Source organism: Corvus kubaryi, unplaced genomic scaffold, assembly GCF_017639235.1.
Source record: "Corvus kubaryi isolate FWS band 111438036 unplaced genomic scaffold, C.kubaryi_AGA036_p1.0 133, whole genome shotgun sequence".
Classification (NCBI taxonomy): domain Eukaryota; kingdom Metazoa; phylum Chordata; class Aves; order Passeriformes; family Corvidae; genus Corvus; species Corvus kubaryi.
The window spans coordinates 25,505,860-25,520,354 of NW_024580667.1; the positions used below are offsets into that span (position 1 = coordinate 25,505,860).

A 14,495-nucleotide genomic window follows, 5' to 3' on the forward strand; every position below is an offset into this window, starting at 1 on the left:
AGCTTCTTCAACAGCAATTGCTTTCTCTCTCTCTCTCTGTCTGTGATTTAATTGCTGTTTATCTCCACGGAGACTTTTATATGCACATGCTGCCAGCTGGACTAGGATCAGTAGGTGGCCATTACTGGACATTTGGGAACAATGACTTGAATTAAGGCCAGCTGAATCCTACTATCTGTATTTTCATTCTGTCCTCAGACACAGACTCACCCACAGTATTTCTTCTGCAATACAGACATTTACAAGACTATCAGCTCCAGCAGCAGACTTCAGTAAGAGCAAGATCTAGTCAGCTCTTATTCTACTAATTCTACTAATGACTTCAGGGTAGAAAACTGCCCAGCTACATAAGGGACCCAGGTCATATCTATACTGTAAACTGCTCTTAAGGAAGCCATTCTAAATTTCCAGTAGAGAGCAAGTGGTGAACTACATTACAGGGCCATTCTGTTCCTCAGTGTCCACTTCACAAATCTAAAAAGCTGTGCTGCCTTGAGGAAGGACGAGTGAAAAATGTGGTCTAATTTTCTTTATACCACTGCAAAATTTATTAGCAAAGTAAGTTATATAGCAAAATTGGTATTTTGAATAGAGGTCTCCCTATAGTGGCGCTATGTTTTGGGTGGGGAGTGTTCATGGATGACTAGAACTGCTAAATTTTTTTCTGATATAGAAATGAAAAATGGATAAAGGGAGCAGAATTTTAGCATGAATGACAAATATTGGCTGAGAATTTCCTGGTTTTTTAAAAATTATCTTCAGTTGTTGATGGATACTATGTCTTTTGATATACATTTTCTGGGTTTTCTAATATGAAAATGCTCTGTTCAACTCTTCTCAGGGTACCAGAAACATATAAAAATGGACAGTATTTTTTTATGTTTTGATGTGGGGAATATAATAGTGGAAAAAAAGGATTATTTTTGAAAATGATGAAGAAAAATCAGATTGAGTCAATACTGTTCCAAACATTTTATACTCAGAAACACACTATTTCTACTGTTCCGAAGAGTATTGTTTTCTTCAGTCAAGATTTTCTAGAATTGAGTGTGAACAATCTATAAAAGTGTGGGGTTTTCATGAACACATACACTGAATATCTTTCACAGTTTGACTAGGAGGCCATATTTATAATTCCTTCCTTACTGAATCTAAATTATTAAAACTAGAGATGAGAATGAGCTCAATGAAAGTTATTGCTGTAAGTGTTACAAAAGTATCCAAGGCACATACAGATGCTCCAGCACATGCAGATGTTCCAAACAGTACAAAATGCAGCATCATATCTACTAAGGCATATACCAGTAATCCACTCAAGGTCTTCAGCCTGATCTTCAGGATTCCCACTGAATAAGATCTCTACTATTTGGAGGGCAGTTTTGCCTCCCCACCCCCACAGCCTAGGATAGTAAATATGACCAGCAGGAAGCCTGGAACTGACAGTATCAATGACAGAGTGAAATCTGAAAGAGCATGGCACAGAGCTTTATTGGCCACAGGAGGTAGTCAGCTATGGCATTCCTTTCCTTCACAATTCACATGATGCCCTGATACCACTTCCTTGAAGATAGCAGTCAAAAATACCCCTGAAGTCTAAGCATAACAATAACATATCAATTACTTACACACTCAGGAACACAAACAGGATATTAAAAGGGAATTAGAGAAAATGCAGTCTTTCAGGTAGGTTATTGTTCTCTGGAATGCAAATTCATAAGGAATGTCTGGGATTAGTATCAGCCTAGTAGAAATGAGACCCGGTCAGGAGATGGTACAGAAAGCATCCCAGACTGATTTCTCCCTGTTTCTTTGAAGCCCACATTTCACTTCCCAGTACAGCACTGTGTATGCATATTCATGAGTCGAAGTCTCAGTGACCCCTCAGCTCCACAATGCACAACAGAAATTTCAACTACTGTGTGAAATCCTAACCCCAAGGAAGTCAATGGCAAGATCCTTGCTCACTTGTTTGGGAACAGGAGTTCACCCATGATATCTTGTTAGTTCTGGCAGGTTTTCGGGATTCAGCATGCTTTTTGAGATGAATCAGTAAGCAGTGTGCTGCTTTCTTACACCATCCTCTGCTTGAAACAGAAATAGTGTTGTACTGCACAGATGCTATTACCCTTGGCAGCTAATTTTCTTCTTTGTCCACTCAAATGCAACCCTCCATCTCTTACTTTTTTCCTACCAATACATTTTTATAGAATAACATAAAAATGGTTATTAAAAAATCAATGCTCTGCTATCATTTATGGTTTATGTTCAAAAACAGTGGATATCTTCCCTCTGTTGGCCCAGACTTTTTTCACTGTTTCTGGACAGATGCCTTCTGAGACTTCAGAAAGCTCACATAAAACTTCTAACTTCCATATAATTTCCTGTATTAGTAGTCTTTGTCCACTGATGGGGTTTTTTTCTGAAAAATGTTGTTTCTCCTGCCAGAACTTCGAGACAACAGCAAGCGTCATTAAAAATTGAAGTGGACAGAGCACTTCAGACTATACTGTCAGTAACAAATCTCTCCTAGCAGAAGGGAGGAGTTGATGACCTAGTAGGTTTTTCCCTATTTTAAACCCTTCAGATTTACGATACTTCATTTCCCTGACTGGTCCTTGACAAATCTGTGACAGATAAGAAGAAAGAATAAATCTTCAGTGACCAATGGTATAACATAGTCCTGCTTCTTATATGTGAATAATTCCTTTGAAAGTATGCTTACTTTAAGTTGGAGTGATAGGTGATGTGGCAAAGTGCTCTAAATGAAAAGTTTCATCTTCAGTGTTGGCTATTATAGTAAGTAATAATTTTTCCTAATATGGCTTAAACATTCAAATGAACTGAAGAGGCACATTTTTGCCTTTTGAGGAGGGTCAGGGTTTTTCACTCCATAGAAATGCAATGGAGACAGCTGGCTCCTTCCTGAAGCTGGACCAAGGAGCTGGGCAATATTAAGGCAATGGCAATGAAAGGCATTTGAGAAAAAATAAATCTCATTCTAGAAAATCTGAGAAATTATTCATATTAATGATAAAAAATTACTACCTCTAAAAGATCAAATGATCAGGTCTGAATTTTTCTTGGAAAAGGTCAGTATTCCTTCAAATTCACTAAGACTTGACATGAATAACCCCAGTGATACCATCTCCAGGCAAAATCCAGAAGCTCCAACAAAATAGTCATATTTGCTCATGTGAATTTTCTGAAATGAAATGTTCCACCAAAGCAGCAATTGGTGAAGTCCCCAAAGCCTGAGCAAACCATGAAGGGATGAGTGGATTATATGAACTCTTGTGAGACTTTAGGCCCCTGCTGCCTTCTCCTGCTTAGTGTAGCACTAAGAAGTCACACTGCTCAGGTACTACGCTCTCCACTAGCTCTTGCTCTCTCTCTCTACCACTTCTCAAATGACTTTCTTTCACGATACGGAATCATTATTAGACTACTCCAGCAAAGGAAATTACGGCACCTAGACATCATCTGATGAGGGTGTCACATGCACAAGGGCCAATCCAATATTCCTTTTAGGACATAATTAATATCTGAGCATACAGTCAGGATTTGGCTCTGGATTGCAGCTACAGAACTGAGCAGTGAGAGCTTAATGAATGCAGGCATTTTAGTTCGTGCACATCTCTATCAAAAGTTGAGCACAAAAATCCAGCTAAAATTATGTAACAAACATGGTAGGAAAGATTTCTCTCTTCTTTGAAGCTAGAGAAAAACAGACACTATATAGTACAGAGAGTGACTACAGTAATTAGCCTTTTTTTTCCTGAATGCTATAGTAAACACTTTCAGAGTAAAACTCAATGCATAATCACTGCTGGTCTAAAAATGACAGCTGTTCTGGAGAAGACCAATGTACACACCCATCTCTCCTGTAAACTATTCCATTTTCTTTTAGTTATGTTAGGGGTTTTTTTTCCAAACTGAGTATGACTCAGTTCTTTTTATGTGTGTTTCTTTTGATTTGTAGCTATATCTAGATAGACTTCTTACTCAATTACTTTGAGTACAATAGTAAGTGGACAATTCAGTTCAGCAGCTAAGAGATCAGTCAGACAAATGCCCAGGAGAAGATATAAAGCAGGACACTCAAAATTTTGGCATATTATTTCAAGACTGTTGCCAACATGTTTTTCAAAGATTAAAAAGCTTTTTCAGTATTAAAGTAAATAACAGGTACCTCACATGGCTCTATTTACAAACAGAATGATAATTGTCCATATTACTTTAAAATGCAGAAGGTTTTGCCATGATTATATATAGCAAAGAAACCTCAGCAGAAGGAGGTAGGAAGAACTTACTGCTCATCAGAAAGCCTACAGTTTAATTACTAAAACATTTTCCTATTTATGCTAACAGAAAAAGCATGAAAAAAGGTAAAGGGAAAACAAATGACCAAAGCTGTAGGTATACCAGAACAGACATTGTAGTATGAAGACAGCATGAAACCTGAAGGAGACTTGCATTTTTTTATCATCCCATTTCCATTGCTGGGAAATAGTTGTGAAGAGAAAAAAGTACTATATTTTCCTCAAAATATCCTCCCTGGAATGTCAGGAATTGACAACACCAACGCAAAAGGAAACAATGGCTGATCTCATGGTTCTGCACTCATCCTCTTACAGGCTTCCCTCAGCAAAACAAACCCTTCAGGTCACACAGTCCTTGGGGGCCATGCATTAAAATAACTCAGTCATATTCACAGTCTCTATTTGTCCCTCCCAGACACCTTTGTAGTGGCATCAGCATCCACCTCAGAGGAGACCATTTTCTCATTCCCATCCCAGCTGGAGAATAAGCTCTGCATTCGATGTTATCAAGGGGACGGACAGTTAAAGGACGAAAAACAACAGCAATAAAGTAAAGTTACCATGAAGGCATGGGGAATATCCAGGAAAACACATAGGCTGACTTTTCTTTGGTATACTTAGTTTTGTCTATGGGCAGATTGCCACGAAGGGAAAAAAAAAGGAGGGAGCAAAAGAAAACCTATACTTTATTTATTATTTAAATAAACAGTTTTATGCTGCTTCCATTTTGTGCTCAGTTTTATAACAATATGAGTCCATTTCCCCATCATTCCTTAATATCTATATTGTTTAGGACTTTATATACTGTATGATTAGTTGGCATTGGTACCGTTCAATCTGTACTAATCTGTATGCATTTATATTGTGTGAGCAGTTCTCTAATTGGTTTTCATCCAAGTAATCCCACAGAGAATAAGGTTACATGCTGAAAAGGGCTGAGGTGAGAGAGTGGTTAAAAGGGGAGTGCAAACTCTTTTCCCATCCTTATTAAGAATGCTTTACACATCTGCATTTTCTAAAAACATTTCTAAACTCCCTCTGTGTGAATAAGCATAAAGTCTCTTCCACAGCATAGAAATGCACAGAGAGAAAATGAATCTGTTTCGGAGAACCCCACCCATATCTGCTTTATTTCTCCCATGCTGCTGTATTTCTTGGTCAGCTAAGGCTGTGAAAAGTAAGTACTACAGTTCACTAGAGGTGGAAAAATTATTAAAACCCAAACAAATCCAGAATAGAATATGCCTCTTGGTAGAAAATACAAAATTTAGTTTAAGCAAACAGAGCGGAGATGAAAGATCTTTTCCTAAAGGGCTAATAGAATTGCAAAAAAAGAATAAAACAATACAAAAAGCCCAAAAGCGAGCCAGCACTTTGAAACTTAGCCACTTAAATCCATATTTAGCCGACTTGTTTAACGATAGCCCAAATTTCAGATATTCCTCACACCAAAATTTCTGAAACATTTTGACATATGCTGCAGGTACTCCAGGTATTAATTTTGTAAATGCTTGACAGACTTGAATTTTAAGAAAATATATATTCAATCATTTCGTTTAATTGCGCAATAATTACACACTTTCATATTTCTGGCTGCAAGGACATTTGTTTCATTGAGTTTTTGAAAAGGTTTTATATTATTGGTCATGCATCATCTAGAAAAGAAAAAAAGTTGTGGAAAAAAATTATGTATGACTTACTATGTATGACTTACTCTACTTTTCCTTACACATAAAAAAATCTTAGTTTTCTTCTTAGAACTGCATATGGAAATTTATAAGTACCTGTATATGATCACTGTCTTTATCAACCCCAAAATTAGAATTTTTTTGTCACTCAGTTCAAGTTTTAGCTTTGATTATACTTTTTTCTTCTTTCCTTAAAAAACAAACAAAAAACCACTTAAATCAACATACTGAAAACTTTATGTAAACCACACTTTTTATACACACCCATGCCCACATTCTGAGCAGGCATTAGAATATTTATTTTAAAAACACAGGGCTTGCTCACCATATTCACAACTTTCAATGGCTGGATTTTAGAGGAGCCTTTTTGAAACGAAAGTCTCCTGCCTATACATTCTTGCTAGTGAGAAAATGCAATTTTACTACATGCAGTTAAACAAAACCTTTTTTTACTGCTCAAGAAAAAGATATTCTCAAGTATTTTTTCTGAATTTCAAAATGGAATAAAAGATAAACTTTCAGACTTTACTCAGAGCCATGTAGTTTGTTCAATTAGTTATCATCCTGTCTGTGCAATGAATATTAGTCTGGACTTTAAAGAAGATAGCTGTCCCACTAAACTTAGCAATGATTTACACGGAAGGACAATGTAAGCCTGCTCTTTTCCCTCCCCCACTTATGAATGCCACCATGCTTCATTTCTGCATTATCTTCTGGTAACCATCTCCAGAATATTCTTAAAAGCTGCCAACATGATACATTAGAATTCAGGCATGTGACAGATACAAAATTAAAGTTGACCTTCTCTGTCAGAAAAAATAAACAGTAACCATTAGCAGCTTTGTACCTCTGCATTTAACTCCCTATCTTCTGCCTCCCTAGTTTGGGTCCATTAACTGATTGGTTCAAAAAAGATCCCCAGCAATACTGACTCCCTGTGGATATATTACAATCTCTGGATATTACACTTGACTATAACCTTTCCTCCACAGCCTAATTTTATATTTGAAATAATTCACTCTTGACTTGGTCACACACCAATATTGTAGACAAGAGTTGCCAAAATTATGTAAAAACCTCTTATGCCTGCATCTCTGTCAACAACCTATGGTTTGCACTGGGAGCCATTAAGAATTCATATTGACAGTTGTATTTTCATGATTTTATTAGTCACTCCAAATTTTTGCTCAGCCTCATCAGTTATAGTAAGAACATCCTTCAATTCACACGAAAATATATTTTAAATATTATTTTATGGGGAAAGTATCCATTAAAATCACCAGACTTCCAAGAGTTGTTTTATGTTGTTGCATAGACCAGAAAGAAAATCGCACATCTACAAAACTTTTAAAACTTCAGGAACCTTCAGAGTAAATAAGCTAGATGTTTGTCACATTAAATTTGAGGGAAAAAACCACAGGATTCCAGCACCAGATCACACAAAAGCACCCACTCTGCAGAATTAAATGGAGAATTTCTACAAACAGAAAAGTGATTTTGAGAACATTGGTGCTACAATTCTGCCATGAACTTTGACAAACATGCAGAGTAAGACAGCACTCTTGTTTTGATTTTGACCATTTTCCAAGCACCGCAGTATGATTTTGGGGAGTCACCATAAAAGCACATCCTGAGCCTTACTAGCTCTTGATGGCGAAGTAAATGTATTCCCACCTCCATTTTCTTTCAGCAGCTGTAATATTTTTCTCTTGCTGTCTACTGGATTTTCCTCATACTTTTTTTGTGGTTTGTCTCGTCTTGTGTCTCTTTAAAAGAGAGAAACCCACCACACTAACCATTAGATACAGTCTGTACTAAATTGGTGGTGGAATGGGCTTATCTTTCCTAAAACTAAAATATACATGCCCCAATATCAAAAACTCTCTTGTCCTTGGACCTAGGAAAAGAGAACTATTTTAATCTCATTCTGTCTGTTCTGTGGTACATGCCATTTCTCTTTACATTTTGATATTTTCCGGTAAATTTCATATTTATTCTCTGCAGTGATAATATTTTAAGACTTTCTTCTATTTTTTAATGCACACATAAATTTTAAAAAAAGCAAATCCCAACACACCCTTTTTATTAATGGATGCAGGTAGCTTTGACTTTAAATAAAATAAGACATATAAAGAACATTTGAAAGTTTTCAAACAAAACCACACTTTCCATGTGAAAAATGCCACTGTACTATCCCAAGTTTGTAATCATCCTGGTATCCTATAGGTTGGGCTTCTAACTACTACTTAGTATCCCACTTTGTAATGTTTTATCTAACTGATTATATACCAAACCACCTTCAGAAGGCTGGTGCAGAACAGATGTAGCAAAAAAAAGAATTTGTTTCTGCCAAAAACCTCATAAGCTCAAGGGCCGTTTAACTTAGCTCAGTCACTTAGTTTATTTTGCATTAGAGGAACTTCTCATTTAATTTACCAGTCTATAATAGGTAACTTTTTCAATATGAAGCTAAAGGTCACTATTATATGTAAGGAAAATTAAGCCAATGTTCTTGGTTGCCTTACAGTTCTCCTAGTTCAACTACTCCAATAAATGAACATGTACAACAAGCCGAAGGGCTTTTTATTACAAATTTAATTCATTTCTCTAGACAACTGTGAAATTTGCCATTGACATTAGTCATTACCCCAAGGCGAACTAAAAGATGATCTCAGTTAATAAATGATCCTTAACAAGGAACGCTCCTATCTTCTGTGATATTGGCACAGGCACATTTTATTAATGCAGGACTAGCTTCCTGCCAGAACACTAGCATTCATGACTATTTGGTGTGCTTGTTTCCTCTTCCTGCTCCTGATATTAATAATTATGCAACGGGATAATTAGCAACACAAAGAGACAGTACTATGTGCTTGCAGCTAGATTTTCAGCACGTTAACCTTCTGGGAAATAAAGAACAGAAGCAAAGAGTCTAGCCAAATAACCAATGCAGGTTGATTTCACAGTGTGTAAAAGGCTAATTATCTGTGAAAAGTCTGACCTCAAGTAACAAAATTACACAAATGTGCAGGCATTTTATCTTAAATAAAACTCAGATGCACTAGTTCATAATGTGAGGAGTCATGGTTAATAACTGTCTTCCAGAACTATTTATCTCTATATATGTTTATAAAAATAAAAATAAATCTAAGAGAGAAATAACGGTCTCCTATAAAATGTTAACCAGTTACCCAAATATCTGAAAAGGTAAGGTAAAATAGACTCCTGCCATCTCTCAACCATTGCAATGCTAAAAAAAAAAATAAAATAAAAAAAATACCAAATATATGACAGAAGTAGGTTAAGTGCATTTTGTTTACTGGAGACAGGCTACAATAAAACACAGAAAATATTACTACTTCTTTACAGATACCATGTGTAATTCATTCTGATATAAGAATATTTATCCACTAGCAGTAATAACAAACCACAATTTTTGTCATGAAAAAAATAAATTGTATTTGCAAAAAGCAAACACATTACGAAGTGTGTAAAAATGCAATATTCCCATTTTCTAGTCAGAGTTCCAATTTATTGAAGTAACAGAGCAGAAAATGCACTGACAGCTGTTACATTTTATTGCGAATTAGTATATACGTTTTATATCCAGTGAGCAAATGCATGATACATTGTATTCCAGTAATTGCCACTGGCTTTCCAAATGGAAACTGAATGATCTTAGTGCAATTACACTCAGGAGAGTAAGTGTAACAAGCTACAGTTCTACATTATAGCTCTTTAACAATACCAAGAATTTTACTCTGTTTTAAAAAATAAAATAAAAAGGTCAACTGTATATATAAAGAAAGAAATATATATTTATCTATCTACAGATGATAAAATGAGAATTTCTGCTATTCTGGCTTAGATTTGGTTAGCTATAACACAGACTATATGTTTCAAAAAGTTTGTAGAATGATACTTAAGTTTTCTACTAGTTTAGACATTTCTTCAGCATCAATAGTTCGGGGGGAGGGAGGGAAGAGGGGAATGGACAGAATGGTTGGAAACTTCAAACGCATAAAATCAAAACTTCTCACTTCACATAGGAAATAAATGATTGTTATTCCTAGACTACACCCTTATTTTCCAGCATCCTTGCATAGAAAATTAAACATTTGCTTTGAAAGATTTAACACATTACCTTCAGATGTAACATTTTAAATGTTTGTTACCGTAGGCTTTTTTCCCTCCCCCAGCTACCACCTGAGATAGTAACCCTCCAAAGAGAGCCAATGTGCTGAGCAGTTAATATTTCAAATGCATTAAGGGAAGTGGGGGCATGAGGGAAAAACATTTTATTTTTATTTTTTTACTAACCTTCATAACATATTTTATACCATTTCGTTGGGCAACCAGTCTGATGACAGCCTCTGCACCTTCAAGCTGTAGCGTGGAGAGCTCAGTAAAGCCGGCAGTCTCCTCCCCTCTAGTGGCTACCAGCTCTCTTTGCAGCAAACAGGGGAAGAGAAAGGCCTATAGAGGACCACCTCAGGGCCATTTGTGTCATTTTTCTAAGCTTACAAGGAGGCAAAAAAAAAAAAAAAAAACAAACAACGACAACAACAACAAAAAAAAAAAGCCAAAAACAAAAACAAGAAAACCAAAAAAATCCCCCACAAGCCCACAACCAAACACAGCAGAGCAGGCAGTCTATCACCGCAGCAAATAAAATTTATCAGTCATTTAAAACAATATGTTAGTAGTGACTATGACTTAATCAACACCAACCTGCTGACATAGATTTGCAATTTGAGCAGGTTATTAGTGATCGAATTAACAACATGTCACAACTTGTATCTGATTTATTAAAGGAAGCTGACTAATGCAACAGAGCTATAAACAACATGCATGGAGACATTTTTCAGGCATGCTGACTACTGTTGTACAGTCAATGGAAAAGCAGAGTAAGAAACAATCCCTCTAATTTTGCTTTTTTTTTTTTGCAGGTGCTTATAGACTATTGCATCCTGGTGTTGCTGTGAAGCATGGGGATCTATGTCATAAACTTTTACCCCAGGAGGGGTCAGAACCTTTGCGAACAAAAATTTCACTCCTGTTAAATCTAGTATAAGAACTCAATGGAAGGGCTTGGCACAGTGAAGCAATGAGAAAGTACAGGATCCTGGGACATGCTGTGATCTCAGCAACACAATAGCCTAACCACTGCCATTTCTTTTCTTTTTCTTCTTTTACTTTGCAATTCCCGTGATGGAGGCTTTTAAGAGGGCATGATGAATACTGAAAGTGAGGTAGCATGGTTTTCTGGAGTTTACCCATACCTCTTCCTAAGCATGTGGGGTAACACAGGAGAAAGCGCCACTACCCTATGTAGCCTGTAAGTAGTCAGCACTTGCAATACTTTTGCAGGCATGGGCTAACACTGAACCAAATGTACAAGGCAGTTTATATAGGGCATGGATTTAAAATTCTTTTCCTTTTCAAAATTTGTTTCTGAACAGGGCTTGCTTCAAACCCCACTCTTTGCTCAGGGATCAGGCACATGCACGTCCATCAATATAAAACTAAGACCTTTCACAGTTTTAGACAAAAAAAAAATTATTTCAGAGGAACACTGTAAACACAGCTAAGCAAGATCTATACAGATTTAGCTTTGATAGTGTATCCAAGTCCAAGGGTAACCTGACCAGATTTTCATTTGCACCCACTTTTAATTCTGAAACAATTAGTTACAGCCCAACTAGAGGCTTGAGAGCATTTTCATGAGAAACAAGAATTTAACATAAATCCACATAACCAAGGAAATTCAGAATTGAAGCTGTCAATTCTTAGGCCCAATAGAACACATAAAGGGGCTTGTTAATGCTGAACTAATTGGCATTCTTGGCTTGACAGTCTCAGCAGAGAGACCAAGGAGTGAATAAGCATGGAGACTAAACTACCCTTTCGCTCACAGGTGGTCCCTCTAGGTTAGGACTAAAGCACATTTGGTGATGAAGAAATGAAGAGAAAAATGTACACCAAAGGTACTGTTTAATTTGTGAACAAGAGACTTTAGCCTGCACTGAAGGTGATGCAACCAATTCTTAACCAATGGCTACTCTTGCATCATCAATTTAGCCTGTAAATAAGCAAAGGTTTTGATTTCCTTTTAGCAATTATGTTTCATAATTAAGGGGAGAGGCTGATACCCTCCAGTCATCTCCATCACCATGCTAACTTCTGTGAAAATATATGAAAAATCATTACCTGAAAAACTCTGTTCTCTGAAAACTAACCAGTATAATCACATTCTTTTCAGGCATGCACTTAGAGGAAGGACTTTACCTCCTTGAGGTTACTTAATACAGGACAGGGAGTAAGTGTACCTGCAGTCTTAGCCCCCCTGATACAGACAACAGCTCACTATCCAGATCCCATGTAAAAGTATTTCTCTGGCATTCATTGGGAGGTAAGGATATGGGCTTATGTCATACCTGAGCCCCTATTTCAAGATATGTCTGTAGTACTCAATGAGCTTCATAAGGTTATTGATGAATTGTTACATCTGGAAGGGAGCGATAAGGGAGTAACGTTTGCTTCATATAGACTAGTGCTAAGCAGTTCTCCAAAGAACAGTGTAAAAAGTCTCCTATCTTTCCCACTGAAAATGTTGGATTAAAAAAGAGAGATATTGAAAATAAGATGCACAATATTAATACTGAGGGTAATTAATCACTGGAGTAAATTACTGAGGGGCATAGCCGATTCCCTTTCAGTGGGAGTCCTTAAATCAATATTGGATAGCTTTTTAAAAGATATCTTCTAGCTCAGCTGCAACTTGCAGCTTTATAAGGTTCAATGCAGAAATTACAAGATGAAGTTCAATGACTTATGTACTACAGGAGGCAAAACTAAAATACTGTCATGCAGCTTTTTGAACTTAAAATCTATTAATTTATTAATTTCAGCCCACATGATAAAAAAAATATGTATTTACAACAACAACAACAAAAAAAGAAAAAAAAAAAAGGAAAAGAAAAAGGAAAAGGAAAAAGTTGGGAAAGAATGACCCATCTTAACAAAATAGCTCTGCAGCTGATGTAATACCAATGGAAATTAATAAGGAAATCTTGATCCCATACATTTTACAAGTGACTATTTAAAAATAACATGTCTATAGCACTCCAGATTTTTTCACTTTCCAGATTTTCCTGCCTTGGCTAAATTACTCAGTGCAGTAGTGAAAAGTGGTGACAGAGACCGCCCCAGTTCCTGGGTCCTTCTTGGGACCGTTCATCCCCAGTGTTGTTTTGAGCAGCCTCAGGACTGCCCTAAACTGTGCTAGCTGGCATATGTGCTCCATAGCCATTGTACTGGTTGTCATTGTACTGATGAATAGTCAGGCCACAACATGATCCATAGACCTCTACACTCATTCCTCTGGCAGTCCCCAAAGCACATTTCCCAAAAAAGCATGGAGAAACAGAGGAAAAGTAGAAGGAGAAGTAGCAGAGTCACTGTGATCAGAATCACATTTCCTTATTGCAGCTAAAATAATGTATATAAAATAAATTCTTTAATTCTTACTAGAAATAGACTTAAAAAAAAGATAAAGACAGGATCTTCTTACAGGACAGAATCCTTCTTAGAAATGAGTAGAATTTAGAAGAAGTTATAGACATCAACACACTCTCTCTTGTGGAAAGTAGACTAAAACCTTTGTAATTCTTCCCTTTCAGAAGAACTTGAGTTACTCAAAACAGGAAAATAAAAGCAAATCTAATTTCCTGAGACAAACCCACCAATTCTGATGGTATTATTTAAGAATTATGATCATAATTTTCACAGCTTTTCTGCTATTTTACTGAGGAATCCTCAAAAAAGGGATAAAGAAACTGAATCCTCCAGTACAAAAAATTAAAGGTCACAGGTTTGGCCACCAACATCACTTACGTTTTCTATGCTTGTTTAATATAAAAAATGAGATATGATATTCAGATCTCCACCATGCTTGCTGTATATGTTAGCCTTTGTGATTTTTCCCAATGGTATTTACCCTTTACAGAAACATTTGAAGTAGAATTTCTGATAAAATTTGAAAATTTGGTAGCATTTTTAATAATCTAAACAAACTGCATAGTCTAGTAATCAGCTGTTCAGGAAAATCTAAATGCTGAGCAGCTTGTTCATTACTGTTTTGCTCTCCTGAAAAACTGAGTAAATATTCTAATAATGGAAGAGTTATTAGAGACAGATCATAAATGGTCCAAAATCAACCCATACACAGCCTTGTTTTTGGGGCCATTGGAACTCAGGAAGCTACATGTGTAGTTTTACAGACTCAAAATCCAAACTTTCTAATGCAAGATTTTCTGGTTTACAGTGTCTGATTGTTATGTATGTGAGTACAACACACACCTTTTACCACTTTTACCCTGTGAGTAACAATTTTATCTCAAGACTCGATTTTTTTCCCCTGAAGACAAAATAACAATGTAGAAATAGAGGCTAAATGTTGCTCACTACTGCTTCTTTGTTCTGCACA

At 36.4% G+C, this 14,495-nt stretch overlaps 1 long non-coding RNA gene across 1 annotated transcript in view; it reads right to left on the reverse strand.

Moving 5' to 3' along the window:
* Positions 1-10,424, reverse strand: part of LOC121670106 — a 69,318-nt gene extending 58,894 nt beyond the window's left edge. Inside the window, exon 1 of the long non-coding RNA XR_006018043.1 lies at positions 10,328-10,424. This is a non-coding gene — a long non-coding RNA (uncharacterized LOC121670106). The remainder of the gene's footprint in view (positions 1-10,327) is intronic.
* Between the last annotated feature and the right edge of the window lie 4,071 nt (positions 10,425-14,495).